Source organism: Miniopterus schreibersii (assembly GCF_964146895.1).
Source record: "Miniopterus schreibersii genome assembly, chromosome: 6".
Classification (NCBI taxonomy): Eukaryota; Metazoa; Chordata; class Mammalia; order Chiroptera; family Miniopteridae; genus Miniopterus; species Miniopterus schreibersii.
This window is the reverse complement of record NC_138107.1, coordinates 16,363,313-16,390,387: the sequence shown is the minus strand read 5'-3', so window position 1 is coordinate 16,390,387 and position 27,075 is coordinate 16,363,313. Positions and strand designations below refer to the sequence as shown.

The 27,075-nt window shown below is 43.4% G+C and overlaps 1 protein-coding gene across 4 annotated transcripts in view; it reads left to right on the top strand.

Annotated features, from left to right (window-relative positions):
• The first annotated feature begins 2,378 nt into the window (after positions 1-2,378).
• Positions 2,379-27,075, top strand: part of RCAN2 (regulator of calcineurin 2) — a 229,619-nt gene continuing 204,922 nt past the window's right edge. Inside the window, exon 1 of one of the 4 annotated variants that reach the window (XM_081140267.1) lies at positions 2,379-3,044. The gene's annotated coding sequence lies outside the window, so the exon portion shown is untranslated. Of the gene's footprint in view, positions 3,045-3,249; positions 3,533-3,629; positions 3,829-27,075 lie in introns of those variants that run through there. The other 3 variants (XM_081140266.1, XM_081140269.1, XM_081140268.1) reach the window with 3 other exon arrangements.

The window sequence follows — 27,075 nt, the reverse complement described above, 5'->3', positions numbered from 1 at the left end:
ACCAAATGCTGGTGAGTCTGGTGCAATAATAGGAACTCTCATTCATTGCTGGTGGGGATGCAAACTGGTACAGCCACTTTGGAAGGCAGTTTGGTGGTTTCTTACAAAATACATTCTTACAAGACAAACCAACAGTCATGCTCCTTACCAAAATGAGTTGAAAAACATGTCCACAGAAATACTGCACAAAGGATTTACAGTATCTTTGTATATAAGTGCCAAAACTTGGAAACAAACAAACGCCCTTCAGTAGGTAAATAGATAAGTAAATTGTGGTACATCCAGACTATTGAATATTATTCAGCACTGAAAAGAACTGAGCCATCAAACCATAAAAACACATGAACCTTAAATGCATATTTCCAAGAGAAAGAAGCCAATCTGAATGGGCTACGTGCTGTATGATTCCTACTATAGGACATTCTGGAGAAGACAAAACCATGGAGACAGTTAAAACATCAGCGGTTGCCTGGGGATAGTGGGGGGTGAGTATGAAAAGGTGGAGCACAGGTGATTTTTAAGGCGGTGAAACTACGCTGTATGAGACTGTACGTGGTGGATATGTCAGCACGCACTTGTCAAAACACAAAGTGAATCCTAATGGAGAATGTGGGCTTTGGTTGATAATGAGTCGATGTGAGCTCATCTGTTGTAACATATGTACCACGCTGGTGGGTGATGTTGACAATGGGGGAGGCTATGCATGTGTGGGGCCGGGGAAATCTCTGCACCTTTCACTTCATTTTGCTGTTAACGTTAAACTGAGAAAAATAAAGCCTATAAAACACAGGAGTACTTGTAGCTGAGTGGTTGGGACATGACCATGTTCGTCTTTTGTAACAGCTAACATATATCAAGTGGTGCTGTGGGCCGGGCATTGTGCTAAATGCTTTACACGTATTACTTCATTTAATTCTCACATTGAATCTTGTTTTTCTACCTTTTCATAATTTCTACTTCTGTAACCAGAAAGTTTTATTCGTAAACATATATCTACCAAGGAGGTCCTACTAACATTGAAAGTTTTCAAGTTGGTGAAGATTCCAGGGACTACCTAGAGTGAGATTTTGTTGAAAGGATGGTGGATGTTTTACTCAGAGGGGCTTGGAGTGAGTGAGACATGATGACCATCCTCACTTATTTGAAAGACAGTCAATTGGAAAAGAAACTGTACTGTCTCCATGGCATCAGAAATTAAACTAGACCCACTGAGAGAAAATCCTAAGAAGGCAAATTTGAGCTCAATATAAGAATGCCCTTTCAGACAATTTTATAAAAAAAAGTACAGTAGCCCCCCCCCCATATCTGCAGGGGTTGTGTTCCAAGATCCCCCAGTAGATGCTCTAAACTATGGATAGTACTGAACCCATCACAAGCTATACTGAATCCTATAGACACTATCTTTTTTCCTGTACATACACACCTACCTATGATAGAGTTTAATTTATAAATTAGGCAATTTCACCCATAGAAGATTCATTCTTACGGTTGATCTTATCTACCTCAGTGTTAAGATTTTTTTTCTTTCCTTCCACCTTCTCACAGAAAGTGCTTTACATCTTCTCTGTGGCATATCCAAATTGTCAGCAGTATTTTTGCACTTTGTGGCCATTATTAAATAAAGTAAGGGTTATTTGAACACAAACACAGTGGTATCTGGACAGTAGATCTGATGACCAAACTGGCTACCAGGAGACTAACCTTCGGTAGGGTATACAGCGTGGATACACTGCACAAAGGGATGGTTTATGTCCTTGGGCAGGACCCAGCCCACCGGCAGATTTCATCAAGCTACTCAGAATGGCAGACAATTTAAAACTTGTGAATCATTTCTGAAATTTTCACTTAATATTTTAGACCGTGGTTGACCATAGGTAACTGAAATGGTGGAAAGCAAAACTCTGGATCAGGAGGGACTAGTGTAATTCATCTTAATCAGTGACTATGTGGATTTACACACTCAGAAGAAGTTTGGGAGAGTAGGAGTCTGAGTTCATTTTCAACTCTGAAATTCTGTATTTATATTACTGCAGATTAATCAGCGAGAAGAGTCGAGGTCTACCTTTTTGTGCTTTTGGTTTTGTAAAGGATGCATATCTCTGTTAACCTTGGGGGAAAAACAATTGTGGCGTCTGAGTGAGTGAAGAATTGTGAAATTTACAGATTGCTTCAATCCAATATTAATATTGTTTTAGGAAACAGAAAGGCATAAAAAGAAAAGGGAGCGAGGCCTTTCCATGCAGCAGTTAGAAGGATGACAGAAATCAAAACTGACTTAAATCTAATTCATTTCCTCACTCAGGTTTGTCTGCACCCCCCTTCTTCCTTCAATTCCCCCCACTTTCTCTGTTAGGATCTCTGACATTTCCTTGCCCTGAGACTCAGCCCTGCCCATACCCGTGCCACCCATAAGCCACAGGCTTCCTCGGGGCTCTGAATTGCTTTGTTTTGAAAAGCGGAGGCTTCTGCTGGGGTGAAGTTCGTGGAGCCGCAGATCTACCCTAGACCCCGTTCCCCGCGCCACCGTTTACTGTGTGACACCGGCTCCCCTCCCGGTTCCTGGGGCCACAGGCTCTCACACAATAGGAGTCCTCGGAGCCCTCTGTCCTCAGGTCCCGCGGCCGCGAATCCCGGCCGAGCGCGAAGCCCGCGCAGGGCACCTTCAGCGCGTGGGCGGGGCGGGCGCGGGGCTCCAGCCAGAGGGCGCCACCGCCCACCCCGCCGAGCGCCCGAGCGCCTTCCAGGGGCTTCCCGACCTTTCCAGCGCCAGCAGGAGGGGAGGGGGGTCAGCCCGCTCCTAGGAAGAGTCTCTGCCAGGGCGCCCCGCGCGCAGTCGGCTTCTCGGCCACTTTCTTTTGCCCAGTCGCCCAGCGCTTCCGAATCAGCCCCCTCCCCAGTCCCAGCCCCAAGAAGCCCCCCACCCCGGCGGGGACCCCGAGAAGCCCCTCCTCGCTGAGGCCGGGACTCCCGTGGACAGGCTCTTGCGCTGGGTCCCCAGAAGGTCTCCACCCCCTCCACTGGGCACCCCCGGTGGAAAGGAGCAGGTAAGGGGCTGCGGGCAGAGTGCGCGCCCCGGAGGCGGAGAGGGTGGGGGACCCCGCGGGGCGCCGGGTCGGGGCGGGAGGAGATGAGAAGAGGCCCGACGGGGGCTTTGGGTTTCCTGGGGTCTGATTGGAGGTTGGCCCGATGAGTCGGAGCTGGGGGCGCGCCCATCTCCACTGGCTCGGGCGAGAGCCGCGGCTCGGCCCCTCCCCGGAGCCGCTTTGTCCCGGGTGTCGGCGGCGAAGGTGGTGGAGAGGAGCCCGCGGGAGGCAGAGACCCGCGGACCGACGGACCGGCGGACCCGGAGACCGGGAGGCGGGGCGCACGGCGCACGGCCGCACACTCAGGCCCGCGGGCCCCGCGCCCGCCCCCACGCGCGCTCGCCGCAGCGGGCAGGTGAGCGGGCAGCGCCGCGCCAGCACTTGCCGGCCCAGCGCAGCGCCCGAGCCGCGGTCTCTGTCTCTGCCGGCGCGTCGGGGACGCCCATCAGGTCGGTTATGTAACCGCGCCGGCCTCTCGCCCCTGCACCGGGTCCTGCCAGGGCTGCGCGCTGCGCCCCGGCCGTGCCCGGGACAGCGGCAGGGGGCGGGCCAGCGCGCGCGGGTTTGGGAGCGGCGAGGGGTGGCGGCGGGCGTGGGGGGTGGTCTCCTGATCCCTTTGTACGCCCGGGAGGCGGCTGTGGGGAGAGAGGTCTCCCTTGACCCCTTGCTAGAGCGCGCGGGTCTCTTAGAGCCTGTTCCCCGTTCCTGGTGGCCCCAGGGTTTGCCTTCTCAGTAGCAGCAGCAGGTGCGTGAGTGCAGGATAAAGAAAGACGCCCGTGGTCCCCGGGACTGAGGTTTGGAGCGGTGGGTAGGGGAGGTAGACTGGACCGAGAGCGGGGGAGACCGCGAGGCTCCGTTCCCAGTGCTTAAAGGAAAGTGCTGGGGAGGGGGAAGGTGCTTTGAGGCGCAGCGGGAATTGTCCTCCCTGGGATTAGCTGGCTTGGGTCATCTAAAAATAACTTCAAGTTGGAAAAGTGAAATAGAAGGGAGCACAGTGTGCTGAGTTCGTCCTGCCCGTGGGATGCTTCGCTCTGGAAGTCACCGGAGGGAGCAGGCAAATCTCAGCCACCTGATCCCTCTGCTGCGTCCTGGTCTCACTGGTTTCCAAGGTGTCTGGATTTGACTTTTAGTTAATGATTCATTCTCTAAGGCACTGCAGTCTTTTTCTTATAGCACAATGAATTATATAGCAGAGCGCACGCTTTGAATCTTTGCTGTTTCCTACATTGGGATAGAAGGGTTCAGTGGACGGCTTCAAAAGCCAAAGCTTTTTAAAGTGTCGTTTTAGTAAAAACAGGTTTCTGGTCTCCCTTTAACATGCAGCCCCCTCTTCCCCCTTCCTTCAGCCAAAATCCCGCTTAACCTATCACACACAGGGGAAGCTGTAAGAAAAGTAGGACATTGTAAATAGTGCAACTCAACTTTCACACATATTACATCAACTTCAAAACACAGGACAAAAGTGTCACAGGCACAGGTCAACACTTCCTAACTGGCCCCCTCCGTTCTGGGGACTCAAGGAAGCTGGAAAAACCTAGAAGCTGGAAAGGATCACAGAGCAGGTCAGCACTAATTGTGGAACAAGGCAGGGAGTGAACATTTGGCTGCTTTTCAGTCTACACATAGATTTTCTTTAGCCTTAGAGCTATTAAGAATGATCAGTCATTGAGCTGAATTAGTCTGAAATGTGGATTGCACTTTGATTTCAAACCCACTGCAGATCAAGTCTGCATTTATTGAACACCTCCTGCCCGAGTCCAGTCCACTGAATTTTGTGAGGGAAAAATGTTCTCAACTAAAGCTCCAGAATCCCAAGACCTGTGTGCAGATCCTGCAGAGCCCAACTAAATCTGGGAGGGTGTGGCTCTCTCCAGGTATGAACATTTAGTAGGCATAAGTGGGAACTTGAGAGCTTTGTTGTTTGTAAGTAGATGTCACACTCTTTCAAAAACCACTGGAATAATCATTTGCAGCTATTCATATATATTGCAGAAACTAGCTTTGTTGAGACCAACTTTGATAGCCTCTGTGGTCTCATTTCCCACACTTTCTGTACGCTCCACTCAGTTTATCAACAGTTGTTTGTTAAGCATCTACTGTGTGCTGTGTAGGCCCTGTGCCAGAGACTGAGTGAATGAGGCCCGTGCCTTTCAGAAATCAATCTAGCAAAATTGGATAAGAAAATAAGTGGTAATGTGAGTATTTAATGGAAACAGGAACAGGTTCAGAGGGAGCCCAGGGAAAGAAGGGTGGAGAGAATCTGGAAGAGCCTGCAGAGTTCACATTTGGACTGGATCCCAGTAGGCACTAGGAGCTCTCTACAGAAGGGAGCTGGCATTCCACATGAAGGAAAGGTCACGTTCGAAAAACGTGTAGGTGTTCTGAAACGGGGAGGTGGCAGTGGAGTTTGGCAGGGGAGGGGGGATTTCAGTTCACCTGGGTTGTAAATATATCAGATTGAGGAGAAACCACGCAGTCTTTATGGGAGAAATGATTTGATCTAATCTGTATTCTGCAAAAGTGACTTTGGAGGTGGTGAGTAGGTGAGATTACAACGAGGAATGAGCTTGGATTTTAAACCAGTGGAGTGGTCCAGCGCCATCCACCCCCCCCAAATGAAATTAACTGTGCCTGAACCAGGGAGAATGGGGAAGGAGAAGAGAGATCTACAGAGAGTCATTTCAGAGGGACACTCAGTGGCGCTGGGTCATCAAGTGGATGGTGGCGTGGAAGGATGAGACTGCATGTCTAGATATGGTCAGGCTTTTAACTGAGTTAGGAAGTAAATGAGAACAAGTAGGTTTGAGAAAGATGAGGAATTTCAACAGAAAGCTTTTTCTTTAAGACCAGGAACAAGACAAGTATACCCACTCTTACTACTTTATGCAGCATAGTACTGGAAGCCCTGGCTAGAAAATTTAGGCAAGAAAAAAAATTAAAAGGCATCCAAGTCATAAAGGAAGAAGTAAAACTCTCTTTAGTTGCAGATACCATGATATTATATATAGAAAACCCTAAAGATTACACACACAAAAACTGTTAGAGCTAATAACTGAATTCAGTAACATTGCAGGATACAAACCAATATACAACAATCAGTTGCATTTCTATACGCTGATAATGAACTGTCAGAAAGAAGATTTAAGAGGACCATCTCATTTACAATTGCATAAAAAAGAATAAAATACCTAGGAATAAATTTAACCAAGAAGTTAAAGGCTTGTACACTGAAAACTGTAAGACATTGATGAAAGAAACTGGAGAATACATGAATAAATGGAATATTTCATGCTAATGGTTTGAAAAATTAACATTGTTAAAATGTTCATACTACCCAAAGCAATATATAGATTCAGTGCAATTCCTATCAAAATTCCAATGTCATTTTCAACACAAATGGAAGAGCCCGGCCGTGCGTGGCTCAGCTGTTGAGCGTCAACCGAGGATCCAGGCGATCGGGGTTTGATTCCCGGTCAGGGCACATGCCCGGGTTGTGGGCTAGATCAATGACTCTCTCATCATTGATGTTTCTAGCTCTCTCTCTCCCTCTCCTTTCCTCTCTCTGAAATCAATAAAGATATATTTAAAAAACAAACAAACAAAAAAACAGAAATGGAACAAACAATCCTAAAATTTTCATGACCTTGAATAGCCAAAGCAACCTCGAGAAAGAGCAACAAAGCCGGAAGCATCACACTCCCTGATTTCAAACTACATTGTGAAGCTATAGTAATCTAAACGGTATGGTATTGGCATAAAAACAGATACATAGATCAATGTGACAGAAGAGAGAGCCCAGAAATAAACCCATGCATCTACGGTCCATTAATTTATGACACAGAACCAAAAATATACAACGGAGAAAGACCGGCCTCTTCAATAAATGATGCTGGGAAAACTGGACAGCCATATGCAAAAAAGGGAAGCTGAGCCACTATCTTACAATAAACACAAAACCCAACTCAAAGCAGATTGAAGACTTAAGCATAAGACCTGAAACCATAAAACTCCAAAAAGAAAACATATTGGGTAAGCTCCTTGGTAATTGGTCTTGGCAATGATTTTTTAAAATTTATTTACCAGCAAAGCAAAAAACAACACAAGCAAATAAACAACTAGGACCACACATCAAATTTAAAAGCTTCTGCATAGCAAAGGAAACCATCAATAAAACAAAAAGGCAACCCATGGAGTGGGAGAAATGTGGTCAAATCATATATTTGTTAAGAGGTTAATATACAAAATATGTAAATAACTCATACAACTCATACAATTGCAAAAAACAATCTGATTTTAAAAATGGGCAGAGGAACTGAATAGATATTTTTTCCAAAGAAGATGTACAGATGGCCAACAGATACATGAAAAGGTGCTCAACATCACTAATCATGAGTTAAATGCAAGTCAAAATCACAATGAGATATCAGTTCACATCTGTTAGAATGGTTACCATCAAAACAAGACAAAAAACAAGGTAACAAGTATTGGTGAGGAGGCGGAGAAAAGGGAATCCTTGTGCACTCTTGATGGGAATGTAGCCATTATGGAAAACAGTATGGAGATTCCTCAACAATTTAAAAAGTACAACTACCACCCTGGCTGGTGTGGCTCAGTTGGTTGGAGTGTCACCCTGTGCACCAAAGGTTGCGGGTTCGATTCCCGGTCAGGGCACAACCGATGTGGAGGCAACTGATTGATGTTTCTCTCTCACTCTCTCCCTTCCGTCCCCTCTCTCTAAAATCACTCAAAACATATCCTCCAGTGAGAATAAAAAACAAATAAATAAATAAAATAAAATTACTATGTGATCCAGGAATCTCACGTCTGGGTATTTGTCTGAAGGAAAGAAAATCACTGTCTTTGAAAGACATCTGTGTCTTTATATTCACTGCAGTATTATTTACAACAGTCAAAGTATGAAAACCGTTTAAGTGGCCATCAGTGGATAAATGGATTTTGAAGATGTGGTGTATATGGAAAAGGAGATCCTGCCATTTGTGATGACATGGATGGCATTGTGCTAAGTGAAATAGGTCAGAGAAAGACAAATACTGCATGACCTCACATATATGTGTAATCTTAAAAAATAAAACACCTGACCTCACAGGTAAGAGGACCGATTGGTGGTTGTCAGAGGTGGGGGGGGGGGTGAGGTGTGAACAAAGTGGGTAAAGGTGGTCAAAACATGCACACTTCCAGTTATAAGCTCTGGGGATTTAATGTTCAGCATGGTGACTCTAGTTAACAATACTGTATTTTATAATTGAAAGCTGCTAAGAGAGTAGATCTTAAAAGTTCTCACCAGGAGAAAAAACATTTGTAATTATGTGAGGCGACTGATATTAACTTACTATGGTCATGTATGTATATCCTTATGTGTACACCTAAAACTAATACAGTCTTCATTGCATCTCTGTGAAACCGAGGGGAAAAGAAATTAAACAAGAAACAGTACGTTTGAGGAAGATGGGGAATTTGGACTTGGAGCATCAGATGAAAATACTCAGTAGGCACTTTTATTTTTCAAAGGTAATTTCTTCATTCCTGGTGCCACCCTTTTCCTCCTCTTACCCATGACTCCTGAGACTGTCTGGGCTGCCTTTGAAGAAAAGAAAGATAATTTGAAAGCAGGAAGTTTTTCCCACCTTTTTCCCCCGAAGTGAAAGTGTGAACTGTCATTATCTGAACTAGTGGTAGTAATAGTAAAAATGATTTTAATTATGAAGCAATATCTGACATTTATTCAGTGTCCACTATATGTGAGCACAAAGAAGCCAGAGCTCCACCTAGACACCCTCATTGGATTCTCACAGTAACCTCATGAGGCGGTCGCTGTTGTTATTCTCATATAATTGATGAGAACCCTAGGCAAAGCTAGAGTATCTTATGCAGGCCACACAGTTAGTAAGAGGTGCGTGCGCTGGGTTCACGCTCAGGCTGTCTGACCAGCACTGTGAATCGCCAGCATGAACTAACAACATTGGAGTAATTCCTGTTTAGCCAAGAATTTTTTAAAAACCTGTGTTTGAATATTTGTGGCTGATGCTGTAAAAGGGAACAGGCTGGCCCGGCCGGGCGTGGCTCAGCGGTTGAGCATCGACCTAGGATCCGGGAGGTTCGATTCCCAGTCAGGGCACATGCCCGGGTTGCGGGCTCGATCCCCAGTGAGGGGTGTGCAGGAGGCAGCTGATCAGTGACTCTCTCATCATTGATGTTTCTACCTCTCTCTCCCCCTCTCCCTTCCTCTCTCTGAAATAAATAAAAATATATTAAAAAAAAAAAAAAAAGGAACAGGACTGAGTCAAGAGTCCTGACTCTCATCTGGGCTCCCACCCAATTTGTTGTGTGGCCTCTGCAAAGTCACATTCCCTCTCAGGCTTTTGTTATTTTAAATCTGTATGTTAATCAGAAAAGAGGTTGACCAGATGATCTCTTAAGAGTCTGCATTCTGGAGTCCTCCCATCCTGTCTCAAATTTTACCATTGATCTGGGTTAAAATCACGCCTGCCTGGCTTCTTTTAGGATAGAAATACTTCTAAGAGGATTGACTCAAATGGTGGCCTGATGACTAAAATGGTAAGGACCAGCTGATGTCAGGTGCAGGTGCTGCTGAGGGTGCCGATCCTGGGGGAGCTGCAGGTCAGAGAGTGGAGACCCCGATGAGCACTAAAGTGGAGGAATCTCCTTAGTCACTGATCAGTTTCTTTGTTTTAGTTAAATTCTGTGAGACTTAGTTTTCTCGTCTCTGAATAATTGGGGTGAGTAATGTACCTGTTGTAGGATGGTAAGGAGTGAAACAGATAACATAAAGCAGGCACAGCACATGTCTGCCTCATCGAAGGCGCTCAGTAAATGGAGGTCCTCACCCTTCGCCCCCATAAAAACAGACATGCAGAGAAAGGAGGTAGAGTATTTCTGAAGAGAAATTTCCTCCTACCCCATAGTTTTGCTAAGGGCCACCCACTAGTGAGCATCGTTTATATATCTTAGGAAGTAGTATATGTTGGAAATACAAAAATACATAGCATATTCAATACTTTTCAAAATGTGAATCCCAAGTATTTATTAATAAATCATTCTCTTAGGTATAAAGAAGCTTCAACATGCCACAACAAGAAGTTTTAAACTGTTTTTTGTTTGTCAGCTTATCAATAGGCCAGGATTGCTATAAAGAAATAGTATTGCCTGGGGTTGGTGATCGGGATTCCATTATGATGGCATCAGATATACAGGAGATGGAATGACTTCCAATTTTGTGTGTGTGTGTGCACGCTGTGCTTTTTTTTGTTTTTTTTAATTCTCACCCAAAGATATATTTTTATTGATTTTAGAGAGAGTGGAAGGGAGAGAGAGAGAAACATCAGTGTGGGAGAAACATAAATTGGTTTCCCTCAGCATGCTGCCAACTGGGGATTGAACCTGCAACCCAGGCATGTGTCCTGACCAGGAATTGAACCCGCAACCCTTTGGTGCATGGGGGGATGCTCCGACCAACTGAGCCACCTGGCCGGGGCTGTGCTTCTATCTTCATGAGGAACTTTATGCCTTTTCCTATAAAATATTCATTGTCCTCATGTCTTTTCTCTCGTTACCAACTGCCAGCTGTCATATGTTTTAGGTTAAGTTAATTAATCAAGTTGAGGATGTTTTTTAAAGATGGAAGCAGCCTTAAACTCAAGTGTGTGGTTGAGAATCGCACTTTTTAGAAGCTGAAGAAAAGTTTCCAAAAATAGCTCATACCTCCTGCATTTCAATATGTCCACAGAAAATATTTTCTATAGCCAGGACAGAAAGGGATTTACTTTCTTATCTGATTTCCCCACACTCAGCTCACTTCAAAACAGGGATGAGACACGGGCTCCTAAGCTTTGGAATGTATGAGTAAGAAAGTATTGTAACTGTAGCTGTTGGACAAAAGAATTATGTAATTTGAAGCTAGGTCCTAGTTTTCAGTACTGTTGCTTTAGTTCTTTTGGAAATAGTGGCTTTCTTGTTCCAAGTAATGGAGATATGCCTACTACAAAATATTCTAAGGGCATGAGCCATGCCTTAATACTGCTCTTACAGTGCTGGGAATAAAGTATAAAAAGCGTGGACTTGGCATGAAAAGGCCTGGATTCCCTTCCTGGCACTGTCACTTCCCAGCTATGTAACCTTGAGCTTTCCGTTGACCTGACAGTCACAGGAGCTGGCATTTGATGAATGCTGCCCCTGTTCAAGACACTGGGCTCAGCACGCTGCATACATTATCTCATTTAATCCCGACAACATGGGGGTATTATTGTCACTATTTACAGATGAGCGTGCCCTGAGGATCAGGTCTCTGAGTTGAAGTTTTCTTATCTGTACAATTAGGAAGATAATACTTGATCGCCCTACCTTACAGAGTCTGTGAATGTGCTCTCCTGTTCACAAAACAGAACAGTCTGCACACATGTTAGGGATGGTCGTCACAGTAGGGACCTCCCAAGAAATCAGTTATAGCTGGGCCTGGTATAGCACCAGGTCTGCGAGGGAAGGGAGGCCCACTGTATATAAAAGACTTTTGTAGAATGTATTAAAGAAACTGCATGTCCTTGTCTAGTTCTTTGGTAGTTTGTCTTACGATACCTGTTGCTTTCAAGGATAACTTGTCAGTACCACAGCTCCACTAGGCTGGGCCAGGAGGAGGCTGACCAGGCCATGGGTCTTGCTGGTGAAGCAGTGAGGAAGGCATGGTTTACAGAAGAGAGGTAACTGCCAGGGGGGTGTTTCAGTATAAACAGAGAAGGCTGAAAGTCAAAGCCAAGGTCGAGGAAGGCATAGGCGTGATGTAGAATGCAAGAAGTCATGTCCGGTGTTTACAATCGGTGACAGGGCATGGAATCTGCTCAAGAAGGCCAGCAGTATGTCCCATTGTCTGTTGAGGTCTGTCCACTCAGCAGCAAAACTAGGGAGCCTCTATCTTGATGTTTTGAATAGCTTCTTTCTCTTGGATGCATGTGCTTTCTATAAAATCTTTGGAAAACAGAATAGTATACAAAGAGAAAATTAAAATCACATGTACCACCATGAACAAATGATAATTGCTATTAATATTTTGTTGTGTTTCCTCTCAGTCTTTTTTATATGCATATTTTTGTAGAATTGGGATCGTACTGTGTTTAGAATTTTGCATCCAGTGCACTTCACCAAACATTTTAAATAACTTTCATGTAAAGTCAACAGTCTTTAGAAACATTGCTTTCAGTAGCCACATGGCATTCCCAGGTGGGATTTTACCAAATTCGTTGATCTCCTCCCCTATTGTTGTACATCTAGATAGTTCCCAAATGTCCAAAATATTATAAATAATACTTTGAAGAACATCTTTGATCATAACTTTTTCTATATTTTAGTCTATTTCTTAGGATAGATTGTTAAAAGTGGAATCATTGGCTGAAACAGACGGACCTTCTTAAGGCTTTGTATATATCTTGACATTTTTAGTTTTTCCAGAAGACTGCAGTAATTAACATTCCCACAAGCAATGCATGAGAATACAGGTCTCACCGCCACCCTGCTTATAGGCACTCTTTTTGGTGAAGATAAAGGTGTTAGTGCTTTCCGGAGATAACCCCACTGTGGAAATGTTGCTGCTTAACAATTGCTTCAAGGAGGCTGAGCTTTCACTGTGGGAGCTGAGGCTGGGTGGGTGGGGACCGGGTAGATTTAACATGTGTGATTGAGTGTTTGTGGGAGAGCTGACTTCAGTGGGTTAGCTTTTCTTCTAGTACTTCTGTTATCAGAGGCCTGGCATATGGATGCCAAGGGCTGTGAGGGCTGACAGCTGTCACTGCAGCCTGGGAAGCTTCTAGAGCTGACTTAAACTAGGTAGAATGAAGCAACCTCGGCTTAAGTGAGAACTGGTCCAGCTTGCCTTTTAAATCCCCCAAAATATTAACAGCAAGTGTGTGTACTGATTTGCATTAGTTCTGTTGTTGCTTTTAGTTGATTTTGACTAATTCTCCTTCCACTGCTGACAGGGCCTCTTGGGGATAGATATGTCTTTTTTCCCTTCCGCAAACGGAAACACAATGCAGAGTACACCGTTTTGAATAAATAAGATAATCAATTGGAATCTCCTTAAAAATCACTTAAATGGCCATTATTTTAGAATTTTAATTTGATGGCTAATCAAATTAGTCTTTCAAAAAAAGTCTCTGCATTCATTATGAGGCTGCCATCCACTAAGGTGATTATATTGACCAACTTATTGAGGTAAAGAGCCAATTAGAATTATTTCCCTCCATAAAATTACCTGAAAGACAAGCTAAATTGATATAGCTTATCTTTTATTTTGACTTCTGTAGCTGTTAAAGATAAAAGCCTAGTCATGGAGTCTGGCCAGGACAGATCAAAGTCCAATTTATACTTCTCTTTTGAGGTTTAATAATTAGTCTAAAAAAATATTTATTTCATTACAGGTATCATCATGATTTTTTATAAAGAGGATGGTAAATTCAGATCAGTTAATGGTAGTTCAAACAAAATTGTCTTTGCTCAAGAGCAAAGTCTCAGCCTTGACAAGTGAAAGCAAAATACTAATTCATGAATATGTTAATTTTTCCTGTTGTGTGCATTAATGATACGCATTTGATCTTTTATGGTGTACAAGCAACCTTTTATAAAAAGGTTACATTTTGGTCAGGGGACATACCCGGCAACTGACATCATGAATGTGTTTATTTGGTATCCTTTATTTTCTTAGTTTTCTGTCTCTTGGTGATTTCTGTTCCACACACAGCTGTTGTTTGCCTTAAACTTCAAAATTTGGCAAGGTGACATTTAGGTGAAGCTCTGATTTGAAATATATGCTTGGTCAGATTTTCAAAGCGTATTCTCTAACCTTGTGTCTAAGTGCCCCGGCTCATGGCTGCTCCGTGGGGCGTCTTGGCTCACACCCGGACCTTGGTTTGGTTTCGGCCTCCTGAGATATGGATGGAGAGGCTCTCCTTTCTCATTCTGGTTTGCAGCCATGCTGGGAGGTCTGGTGTCACTCTAGAAGGTCAGGAAGGCTTGCGTAGCCCCCACACCTGTGCAGGCCAGTTTGGAAAGCTTGTCTCCAGGTGGAGGTGAGATAAATGGAAACCTGAACTGTTCCCCTTAACTCTCCCAAATCCAAATTTATTTTGGATTCAAGCACACAACCACATCCTTGAGGCTGTGTGAAAATTGCTCAGACCATTAACTGGAAACTAGGGACATTAAGAAATTCAGGAGGGCTCTACGTAGGCTCACATATGTGCGAGTGAAATCATTCATGGGACACGGGACAGGCCCTAGTGGCCTGTGAGAAAGTTCAGATGCACATGTGGCTCTCTGCTCCTTCATACTTCATTTTATTAGCCTAGACTGTTCCTGGAGGCCACAGGGGCAAGTGCTATAGCCGGTGATCCTGTATTATTCATGAAATGGCCTTCAGCGTCTCCAACTACAGAAATCTCCAAATGTAGTAGCTCCTCATGAGGACTGTAGTTTTATTTTTTAAGATTGCTTTTAAAATGTCACCTTTAAGCAGACCTCTACGTGTCACGAAGGAGCACCCCGCTCTCAGCCTTCCTTCTCATCTTTAATTGAACCCCTCCCTCTGCTCAGCCATTTCCATGTCCTCACAGCCGTACCTGGCGATTGTCTTACAACCCAAGCCAAGGTGTGATGCTATGATATGAAAAGGTTATTTTATCTGAACAAAATTGGAAGCACCGTAATGGATATTAGTGAAAACTAACCCTAGGTACTTTGATGACGGTATACATTTCAAGAGTGCATCTTATAGGAAAGGAAACTGAAAGGCTACTAAGGGTCAGAGGCCTTCGCCTAACTGGGGCTTGGGGCAGTTTCCAGGCTGCCTGGCAGCCCGACACGGTGCGTTTCCCAGCTGACCACCTTAGCTAGCTGCCTGCTCCCCCCCAGCCCCACCCCGGCGACCAGGAGCTCCCTTTGAATTATTTTGTGCGATTCCAGATCTTGGCAGATGCCCCGCTCTGAGTCTGAATGGAGACTTTCCCTTTAGAACCTGTCCCCAATCATCTTCTCAGACACCCTCATCTCAGTGATCATAGGTTTTGAAAAGCTAAATTAATACTTCTTCCCAAGAGAAAGGAAAAACAAATAGATAACCACATAGATATTCTTTTTTCCTGCCACAAAAAGGAGTGATGTTCAGGTGGTAGACTATAAACACTGACCTAAAGGATACTTTTAAAAAATATTAAAATATTATTATTAAAATATTTTCAAATGACTAATAATCAATTAAGGTCATCTAGGTTTTAAAATATCTAGTAGAAATGGTTGCTCGTTTGGTGAGAGATTATCACTGAGATAATAGTTTTTGTCTTATTCAGTTTAATTACTTCTTTTTCTGATAGGGCTGGTTGGTTTAATGATTTTCCAAAGTATCGATTGCTTTTGAGTTTCTACTGTTGAGATATTTGTATGCACCCTTTATAGAATCCCAACCATTGCTTAAACCAACCATTCCTATCCCCCTTTTATCATCCTAGGATTGCTAATGGTTTATTTTTAAGACCGCATGCTGATGCCACTCTGAGGTCATTCTTCTTACACTGTAGAGTTTCTGTCAGTGAGGTCTGTTGTTAATCATGTCAGTGTAAATGCTGCTAAATATGCACCTTTCTTTTTCTAATTGCAAATTAACTTTTTTTATGGCTACTTATTAGAGAATCCCAGGAGACCTATAGCAATAATTGGGGCATGGCTGCTAGAGACCAGATATTATTTCTTCAGCTTCCTATTCTAATAAATAATTAACCACCAAGTTGCTTATAAATAAATTAAAAGGTTTATAATAAACAACAAACTAAGAAGCAGTTACATGTAATTTACAGATATAGACTGTTATAGAAATGCTAGACACAATAATCATCAGAATGAGAACTGTTCTTAAGGATAACTAATCTAAAGCACTTTGCAATTGTATAAAATTATAATTGGACATTCCCTCGTCTCTGCTTCTTGAAATTCTAGTCTTCCTTCAAGTTCCATCTTTTCAGGATTCCCTCAATCCTTGAGCCCTCTAAGAGCCATCACTTGTTTTTCAACCTGTATTTATAGCACATACATGGTCTAACCTTTATATCTCATTCATTCATATATTAACTAACTAACTCATTCATTCATTCATTCATTCATTTTCATTCATTCACCCCTGCTATGCACCAGGTGTTGTGCTAGCCACTGGGGTACAAAAACCAGAAAAACATAGTTCCTGTCCTTAGTGGAATTAGAGTCCAGTAGCCTGCAGCTTCTTGTTTACCTACACCTGCTGTGCATGGTAAGCGCCCTGAGGGTGAAGGCCACGTGTACTCATCTGTCCTGTGACCCCTGCTACACATCACAATGCCTGCATGTAGGTGCACTCAGTCGGTGATAAAAATGAACTGATTATTATATCCATTCTAAATAATTCTCGGAAGCACAAGATTGAAGATTGCAACACCTGCAAATGTCTTTAAAGCCTTTGTTCTCACACTGCTGCTTACTAGAATAATAGCTCCACAAGATAAGTTTGTCTAGTTTCACTTTGTGTCCAAAACCCTCTTCTCAGAATAAGATGCGGTGCCACATCTCTGTTACATCCTAAAGCACAAATATGATGGGTAGCAGTGTCTGAACATCCCTCAGGCAGAGGTATTAAAGGCTTCTGTCTCAAACTCAAATTATTCTGAAATGCTTCTGTTTGGTTAAGAAAGTGCTTCCTTCCCTCTTTTGGGGAGCTTGGATGTAAAGCAACTGATCAGGAATAATAATGGCTGTTTATTTTGCACTGATTAAATACCAGGCATTGGGCTGGTTATCCACAGGTTATCAGGCATAGTCCTCTCAACAACCCTGCGAGGTAGGTTCTATTTCTATCCCTCTTTGATTTAGATGAAGAAACTGAGGCTCAGGGAAGTTGAGTAACTGGCCTAAGGCCTTACAGGTAATAAGTGGTGGAAACAGGACTCACTAGTGGTCTCTTTGCCTCCACAGCCCACCACTCCTTGTCCAAGGGGGGTTTGTGGAGGCATTCATGGGGAGGGGCATGGGACTTCTATACGATAATGTTTAAATTTTGTGGGTTTTTTATTTCACTGATAATCTAAAATAATGTTAGCGTTTTCTGGATCGTACAGATGACCACCTTATGATGAATAATACTGCCATGTGGTTTGGTGCCTGAAAACTTTGTGTTTTTAATTAACAGTCAGGGTGGTGCCAATGTAACTTTAGTTGTTGTGGATTTGTGGGAATGAACTGGTGGACTTAATTATGTACTTAGCCTTAAGTGAAGAACACAGGATGGCGTGGAGCACTGCGCTGGTCCGGTGATGTTTAATTTTGCTGTAAAGGCAGAGATGTGGGAGGAGGGTCCTAGTATGAGGTGAGTGGCAGGAACATTCTGAACTCCAGAATACCTGCGTTGGAGTTTTCAGTGTCAGAGTCATAATGAGAGCTGAGTTACTTTTAACAAAACATCACCACCGGAATATTAAGTCAATGTTGTCAATCTGAATTGGAGTTGCTTTTAAATTTCACTTGTATTTGGTTAGAACATTTAGTTGGCGTTTGATGGTTTTAGAAAAAAGTTGAAACTATATGAACTTAGTTTTATGTTTGTCCATATTTAGGTATTACAATAAAAAAAAGACCATTTAAGTCAAAATTGGGAGGGAGGCAGTAGAAATTTTTTCCTAAAAAAAAAAGTGGTCTGTACATTTTTCAAATATGAACAAACTAAATTCCTCTGCACTACTTAATGAAAATTTACCTCTCAAAAAATGCTCCTCCACCCGCCAGGGGTCTGGCCTGCCCAAGTCTTTCTCAGGATAAGGCATTGGCATTCCTTTCAACCTGTAAACAGTATCTGGAAAGGTTAAGGTCTGACCTTGGGTGAAACTCTCCCTTACGGTGGTTTCCCTCTGACTGGCGCGTCAATCAAGGTGCCTTTGGATTCTCCGGGCCTCTCTGGCCTGATTCTGGTAACTGGCAGTTGTGTGTGCACATCACTCTGGTTTACAATCATTTTCTCCTCCCCACATGAAGGTTTGTCAGCCTGGGCTGGGAAGCGGCACCAGCCCCGTCTAAGCAGAGAAGATAATGACAGCGTATTGGGATTTAAAAGGCTTCTGGTTTGAAAGGTCCCTGAGTCTGTCCAAAATGAGTGTATCAGTTACTCTTGGGTAAAAAAAAGGAAATCCTTGTTGAATGCAGACTATCAGAGGAGGTAATATAGGGCGGCGTATTTATCCTTAGCTCTTTGCTATTGCTTCTGGTGAATTCCTAGTAAGATTTGGGAGCACTGGAACAGGACAGCGAGTTCTGTGCAGAGAGAGGAGGGGGTAATTTTATAGCATGTGAGCATGTGGTGCAGCTTGTGCGCTGAGGGCTAGGAAGCCCGGAAGCAAAGGCTGGCACAAGAGCAGTGCCAACCTTGGGTAGCCTTCAAAAGAGAGGGCATTTTATTTCTGTGTGCAATTCACTGTCCTCCTCTTATAATTTTAATAAGGCTTCCCTGTTTTAATGATATGTATAAAAAAGTGTCTAACACATCAAAGTGTCCAGTAAGTGTTGTTATTGTTATTACTGTCATGATTATTGTTCCCTGACACCCTGTTTGGTGCAGAAAGGACCCTGCCAAGGGCAGAGTGGGGAAGTCAGAAGATCTGGGCTTCTGTCCCTGGTTGGCAGCGATTTCCCCCTTAGAGAAGTGCCTTCCCTTAGCCACTTTGGCTTCCGTTCTCTCGTTTACATTATTAAGGGGCTGGGCAAAATGATCACTGAAATTTCTTCCAGCTCCTTCATTCTTTGTATATTCTAGTCTTTGCAGCAGGTCACTATAACATCCTTAGAGCTTGTGTTTCATTAATGAGAATGACCACTGGTTATTATTATTATTATTAATCTTTTTTAAAAAAATATATCTTTATTGATTTCAGAGAGAGGAAAGGAGAGGGAGAGAGAGATAGAAACATCAATGATGAGAGAGTCATTGATCGGCTGCAGCCTGCACGCCCCCGACTGGGGATTGAGCCCGTGACCCGGGCATGTGCCCTGACGGGGAATCGAACCCCGATCGCCTGGATCCCAGATCAATGCTCAACCGCTGAGCCACGCCTGGCCGGGCTATTATTATTAATCTTTATCTTTAAATGCAAAGCTATTCTTAGGCAGGGGCTGTGGAAATCCTTTTGTCATCTTAAATAATAGAGGCATTGGAGAGCTTTTCAGGACATCCTTAGGAAGACCTTGAACCAAAAGCTCATCAAAGATTTCCGTATGTTTAGAGGTAGGCACTTTATGGTAGGAGCTGTGGCCATTTCTCTCTCCAAGTACTACCTTCTGTAGGGAACTTTCATCCTAAGGATGGCATCCTAAGACGGATGGACCCTAAACCCCAGCCAGGTCTTCAACTGACTGTGGGGAGCATGCTGGTTTTGGAGGAATCATTAACTTTACCTTATTTTATACTTCGTCATGGTTCTGAATGTGTTATCTGGCAAATCTCTTCTCAGTAGAAAATGTTTGTATTAATAGGTAATGCTTACCTAGCTCTTATTATGTGCAAGGTGTTGAAACTTTTGCTCATAACAAGACATTTCGATCTATGTTTGACAGATAAGGAAACTGAGGCATAAAGAGGTTAAATAACTTGCCCAAGGTTACATAGCTGATAAACGGCGCAGCTGGGATCGAAGCCAGCTGTAGCACTCCAGCCTCTGTGGGTTCGACACTGTTTGATGTTATTAGTCTTTATAAGTATGTATTACACACAAATGCTATGGACGCAATGTTATCATTTTTATGAATTGAACCTTAAAGAGCTCACCAGTAGTTATCCTAAAAAAGGGTTAATTAGTGCTCAGACTTTTTGCCCCTGCTTTCCTGTTTTTAACTTTTTATGTCTAGTAAATAAGCTATTGCAAATCCGTACACTGCTTTCATCATTAAGTTCCAGAGTTGGAGAGGAGGAAGGAGAGGATCTTATGAAAGTAGAGAGACCATTGAGCACTTATGGTAGCCAAGGCCTACTTTTGCCGCCTTCCTCTTTAAATAGTTTCATGCTTTCAGTGGCACAAAGGCCTGCAGTGGTCACTTAGTCAACACACAAGTACTGAGTGCATAACCTGGGCAAGGTAGGGAGCACCAGACAAAACACCTTCTACCTCCAAGAGTCTTACAGTCTGTGAGGGGTGGTACCATCATTTGTGATTCACTGGTGTGTCTTACCATACCTGAGCATCTTGCACATTAGAAACCCTCATGAAGTATCATTGGAATTTCTGGCTTGATTAGATGACTCGTGATAGCATTCTAATTATGTGATTACTAATATTCACTGGGTTGTTTTCTACCTAATAATCAAAATAATGTTTCATAAGCTCTATAGATCATTTGTTCTACTTCATGCATGCCACTGTGCAAAAAAAATACTATTCTTTTGCTTTTTTCATTATTTTGGCTGGGGAAATGGAAAGGATGGGAGGTCAAGATTTAGGGGAGCTTTATTCTAGCCCTGATTCTGCTATTTTATCTCTGAGACCTTGGGCAAATCAGTTAACCTTTCTGAGCCCCAGTTTTCTACTCTGTAAAATGGGCATTACAGTAATTGCCTGTGATCTGACAAAGTTGTGTAGAGTGTCAGATGGCATCGTAGGTTTGGTGCTGATCAATGAGGGCCTTACGCTCAGCATCACCCACCAGTGCTTTCCCATACCTACTTCCCTTTCTTTAATGATGCCGCTTTGCCCAGCTTCATCCTTCCTCTTTGGCTTGAAATTTTAAAAAGGAGTTCATGAGAATACCCGTTAGATGAACACTAAAATGATAAAAGAGAAAAAGACCCCTTTTTGATGCAGAAACAAACACAGATACAGAGAACATTTTGACGGTTGCCAGATGGCAGGGGGGTAGGGGGGTGAAAAACAGGAAGGGATTAAGAAGTACAAATTTCCAGTTATAAACAGTCTCATGGGGATGTAAAGTACAGTATAGGAAAATAGTTAATCATATTGCAATAACTGTGTGTGGTGTCAGGTGGGTGCTGGACTCATCTGGTGATCACTTTGTAAGTTATATAAACGCCTAATCACTGTGTTGTACACTTGAAACTATTATAATACTGTATGTCAATAGTAATTTAAAAGTTAGAAAAAGTAAAATAAATATGTAAAAGCACAAAAAAGACCCTTTTTAATGATTCACGACACCCCATTTGACTCCGAAAGTTGTGACGGCAGAGATCTTGGCTGTTCGTTTGCTTTGCTTTGTTTATCAGTGTGGTTGTTGAATGAATAAACATAACTCCTGACATCCATGGTAGCTCATAGAATCAGGTAACCATTCTGCTCTGTGTAGGAGCAGAAGCAATTCATCACCAGACCCTGGAGAGCACGGTGTTTCGACTACTCTGTTTTCATGTAAATACAGAAACCAATGGGGGTGGAGGAGACAAGTGATAAAAGCAAAATGAATTTGAAGCTGAAATAACTAAAGAATGTCTGAATTACCGTGTTCTTCCTGTTTGAAGAGAAGTGAAGCCTTGAAAATTTTCCTTCACTTCCTTTCGTGTGGATTGACACTGGAGAAGTAAGGGGTGGAGCAGCTCGTCTGCCAGCGGCCTGCTCTCATCTTTCAAAAAAAAGCACCCCATTCAACCCCAATGGGCTTAACAGGTCGCTGCCTGTCTGAAGTCATACATAAGCTGAGAATCTTTACTGTCAAGAAATTAGCCTGGGCAGAACCTGACTCTTAAACTACCAGAAGCATGCTCAAGTGAGTATTTTTTGAAAATGGCAAAGGGACGCTTCTGTGACATCCAGTCCATGCTTGCTTTGCTCTATAGAAGCAGCTATTACAGGTCTTCTCCCCTCCGACACTGATAGCCACTGAGGCCTGAGAAAGAGTTCTCACTTAATGTGCGTAATGATTCACCCCTAACCTGATTTCCAGGTGCCCAGGTACTAACAGGTGGTTGTTGACCTCCCTCCAGGACATCTGTGTGCCAGGTGCTAGAGATGAAATGTGGGCCTAAACTGTGTTGACTCCATGGTCAAGTGAGGCCTCTCCCTGTTGGAACATGGGCTGAAGCAGAGGAAAAATAATAGTTAGAAATAAGCAGCTTGGGAGTTGTTGATGCCAGGTGCAAGGGGAAAACGCTCAAGTCAAGGGCAGCCTTGTGTTCTCAGGCAGGCTTTTTGTTTGTTTCTTTTTAGAATATATTAAATCTTTATTGATTTCAGAGAGAGGGAGAGAGAGAGATAGAAACATCAATGATGAGAAAGTCATTGATCAGCTGCCTCCTGCTCGCCCCCGACTAGGGATCGAGCCCGCAGCCCGGGCATGTGCCCTGGCAGGGAATCGAACCCCCATCTCCTGGATCCTAGGTCGACGCTCAAGGAGCCATGCACAGCCAGGCAGGCAGGTTTTGAAGTTACTCAGCTCCGAATGACACAGGTGCTTGTCAGGGCTTTCGGAGGATTTTTTCAAAATTGCTTAAACATCAACTTTAATGAAATAAAGGGTTTTCAGATATCTACCCGGGCCAAGAGGAAACATTTCCAAAGCTTCTGGGAGATTCTTACTCCAAAAAACAAGAAAGTCATATTTATCTAGTATTTGTCAGAAATGGAATAATATTACCTGAACAAAACTAATTCTTGGAAATCCCCGAGAGCCTAAAAGAGTTCACTGCTTTACCAAAAAGAGAGAGTATTAAAACAATAAGACAGCTGTGATCAACTAAAGAAAACCAGCCTTGGCTTTCTCCTAAGGATGCGGGGAGATCTGGCATATGACTTCTTGAAAGAAACCCCCCCACTTTCTGCTGCCTGTGTTCTTTCCCAGTGACTCCCCCTTTTATCCTGTTCAATTTTTCTTCCTCTCCTCCTGTTTGTATCTTTTCTCTTGAAGGTCATGGAACCCCCAGTCTGGGAGCATAGGGGTTTCACAGCCCTCAGCTCCCCGACCTCACACAGCGTGGACGCCTTGGACCATCTTCCTCTCCTGAAACCCACTCCCTCTGCTTCTGGGAGGAGGTTCTTCACCAGATTCTCCTCCTTTTTCATCTTCACCCCGTGTCACTTTTCAAACCTCCCATCTCTTTACTGCCACATCAGCTGGGGCTGACCTCACAAAGTACTGTAGACTGAGTGGCTCAGACAACAGAAATTTATTTCTCAGTCGTGGAGCAGACAGATGCCTTCTCTCTGTGTCCTTGCATGACCTGTTCTTTGTGCCCCCCCCCGTGTGTGTGTGTGTGTGTGTGTGTGTGGAGAGAGAGAAATTGAAATTGAGATATTTTTTTTCTTTTTATAAAGGCACCAATCTTATTAGATTAAGGGCTTACCCTTATGACCTCACTTAACCTTAATTTCCTCCCAATGGGCCCATCTACAAATGTAGTCACACTAAAAGTTAGGGCTTCAATATAGGAATTGAGGGGGAACAATTCAGTCCATAGCATTCTGCCCCTGTCCCCCAACATTCATATTTTTCTCATCTGCAAAATACATTCATTCCATCTTAAAAGCCCCCAAAGTCTTAACTCACATTCCAGCATCAACTCTAAAGTCTAAAGTCCAAGTCTTTATATCATCTAAATCATATATGGGTGAGACTTGAGGTCAAATCATTCTGAGGGAAAATTCCTCTCTAGCTGTGAATCTATAAAAGTAGACAGGTTATGTGTTTTCAAAATACAACGTTGGAACGAGACAGGCACAGGATAGACAGTCCCATTCCAAAAGGGAGAAACTGAAAAGAAGAAAGAAAGAGATGATGAGTCCCAAGTATGTCCAAAACCTAACAAGGCAAAGTCCATGAGATCTTAAAGCCCAGGAACAATAATCTTTGGCCTAATGTTCTGCCCTTCAGACCCACTGGGGTGGTGGTGTCATTCCCACGGCTCTGTGGGTTGGCCCTGTTCCTTCAGCTCCACCGGGTGCCACCCCCTCAGCTCTCTAGGAAGGCCTCCCCCATGTGGTTCTGTGCCAGGGCTCAGCCCTCGAAACCAAGGAGGAAGCAGCCTTCCCCCTGGGCCAGTGGTGGGGGTGGCAACCCTGCTGATTTCTGAATCACCTTCAAGGGTCATTCTTGCTTTGTTGAAGGATATAGCATGTTAATTCTGTTCATGATTATTTATACAGTCTCTAAGAACATGGAAGCTTACTTTCTAGCTCTCCTCTTTTCTTTCTGTGCTCTCACCAGAATCACTTTTAACGTCCACAAAAAGCTGGCAATCATGGCTTTTTCTAGCAGGAATCTCAGAATTGTTCCAGCTTCAACCCATTACCAGTTCCAAAGCCACTTCTATATTTTCAGACATTTGTTACAGTAGCACCTCACTTCTTATACCAGAATTTGTATTTGTCTTCTTGGGCTGCCATGTAATACACCATAGTCCAAGTGGCTTAAATTTCTCATAGTTCTGGGAGCTGGGAAATCCAAGATCAATTTGGTCCTGGTGAGGTTCTCTTTCTGGCTTTCAGACAGCTGCCACCTTGCTGTGTCATGACCTCTTCTTTGTGCATAGGCGATGGGGGGGGGGGTGTCGGATTTTTCTTTCTCTTCTCATAAGGCTCCACCCTTATGACTTCATTTAGCCTTAATTACCTTCTAAAAGGCCCCATCTCTAAATATTGTCAAAGTGGGGCTTAGGGCTTCATCATATGAATTTTGGGGGAACACAAGTCAGTTCATAGCTCTTCCTGCAGAACCCTATTGGTAGCTGCTTAGGTGCCCTCCAGTCTCATAACCCCCTTACTCGGAGCTGAGCTGCTCGAGAATTTTATGGAAATGAATTTTTGATGACAGCACATTGCTGCTTCAACAAGACTCCTTACCCCTGGTTTCTACCGGTCAGCTAGAAGCAGATTTTACATCTGTGAAAGGTACGTAGCAATGTGGCCTCACCTTACCTTTCTCCTAGGTGTCAATCTGGACTCCTGTAGTTTTCTAAATGTCCCCTGAGCTCTTTGTCATTTGCACATTTATTTGCTCAAGGTTTCCCCTTAGCCTGGAATGGTCTCCACACCCTCCCGGCCCTTTCTTGAAACGTCTTTGGTTTCTCACCATCTGTTCTCTAATACTGCTCCTCCTGAGTAATTTCATGATGCTCACCTCCAGCTGGACTCTTTCCTACTTTGAATCCTGGAGCATGGCCCACTCATCTCTTCCAGTGCTCACCTCCCGCTCCCTCCATCCAGGCTATGTGTCCCTGTGCAATAGTGGTGCCTCTCCTCTACCACCTGCCCAGCAGGGGGTCTTTCTGTCCAACTCAAATGATCTCAGAGGCATCACAGGGGTCTGCATACAGTAGATTCTCAATACATAATTGTAAAGGAGAAATATATAAGGGTATATGTAATACTCGAAAGTTACAGTATTATCTCTGTTTTGTAAATTCATTCTCATTCTTCTCATGAGGAATTATGTAAAGAGTGCCCTTAAAGAATGAAATTAGAGAGAAAAAAAATAGTTTAATCTCCATTGATATTTTAAATAAATTATTCAGACCTAAATGGTAACCAAGCAGTCTTTTATTATCCACTATAAAATATTTCAGTGATCAATCTGACAATTATCAGGTTAAAAAAAGTCCCATTAGTTTTAGATGAAATGTGATTTCATCTGTGAAAATACTACCGAGGCCATCAACTGGCTGAGCATCTACTGTACTAGCTCTGCCACTGATGTGTTCTGTGTTATTATTAACATCTGGTTCCTGGTGGTGATGTGGAAGAGGTCAGCCCATTAGCATTCTGAGATTTTATTGGTAGTTTATAAATTATAGTTAATCATGAAAAGAAATAAAGGAAAAAATAGTCCAGGCAACCAGTTAAACAATTCAGTTCACTAGACATTTATTGAGTGCCTGTTGTATGCTGAGGATTGAGATAGATGTGTGTATGTGTATGTAATGTAATCTTTGCTATTGAGAAGATACAGAGTAGGGTCATGACTAATCATCATGGAATATCGAACAGTGTGCCGTAGAGAAAGGAGAGGAAAGCATGGTATGCTTTAGGAGTTTGCAAATTAATGGGAGGACACATTAATGTTTGCTTACATTTCAGCATGGTTTGTGGAAACAGACAAGCATGCATGCGTGGAGCTAATTGCACTGCCCTAAAACATGACTCCTAAGAGTTCAGGGCTGTGGAGCCTGGGGAGATCACATTGCTATTTAAGCCCCAAAAAAGTACGATCTTATGGAAAACTGGAGATTTGAAGCTTAACCTTGGCATTCTTGGGCAGCCCTGAGGCTAGTCCTGTGAAGACTTTTTTTCTTTCTGAGCTTCCAAAAGCCACCCTAAGGAGCTCTGCTCTGGGTGCAAATCCCCATATCTTATCACTGCAGAAGAGGCCCAGTGCTCCTATAGCCTCCTGCTCGGATTGACCGGCTTCACTAATTTGGGAGAATCCTCTGGATTCCCTTTTTTTCAAGGAGACTCATGAGTCTTGGAGTGGGCTAGGACCAAAGTGTAGTTTCGAGTTCCCCATTCATTAAAGAAATTCTAGTGATTCTCTACTGAGTGCCAGATCCTATGCTGAGTTCTGGAAATTCAGTGAACAAGATGGACACACCCTCAGCATTTGCAAAGTTCATTGGGAAGGAGACAATTAAACAAGTGTAATACAGGAAAATAAAGACTGATGGGGAAATATAGCTTCATGGGGAATTTATCTTGGAATTACAAATTTTCAGTGGTCTATTTGGTGCCTGGCTGAGCACTGGGGAATGAAGTAAGGAGGACCACAGACAGCCACGACAAGGTAAACCAACACGAGTGCTACAGAGGGACTGTCACTGGACTTCGTTAGTCATGGTTGAGGATCTGAAATATAGCTTGTATGTTAGAGAGCATTGCTGTTAAAAGGAAGTCGTCATCTGTCCGTCATTAGAGTTGATATATGTGTGCTTTTATGTGAGAAAGCAACCTGCTTCCTCTTAAATGCAGGTTTCTAT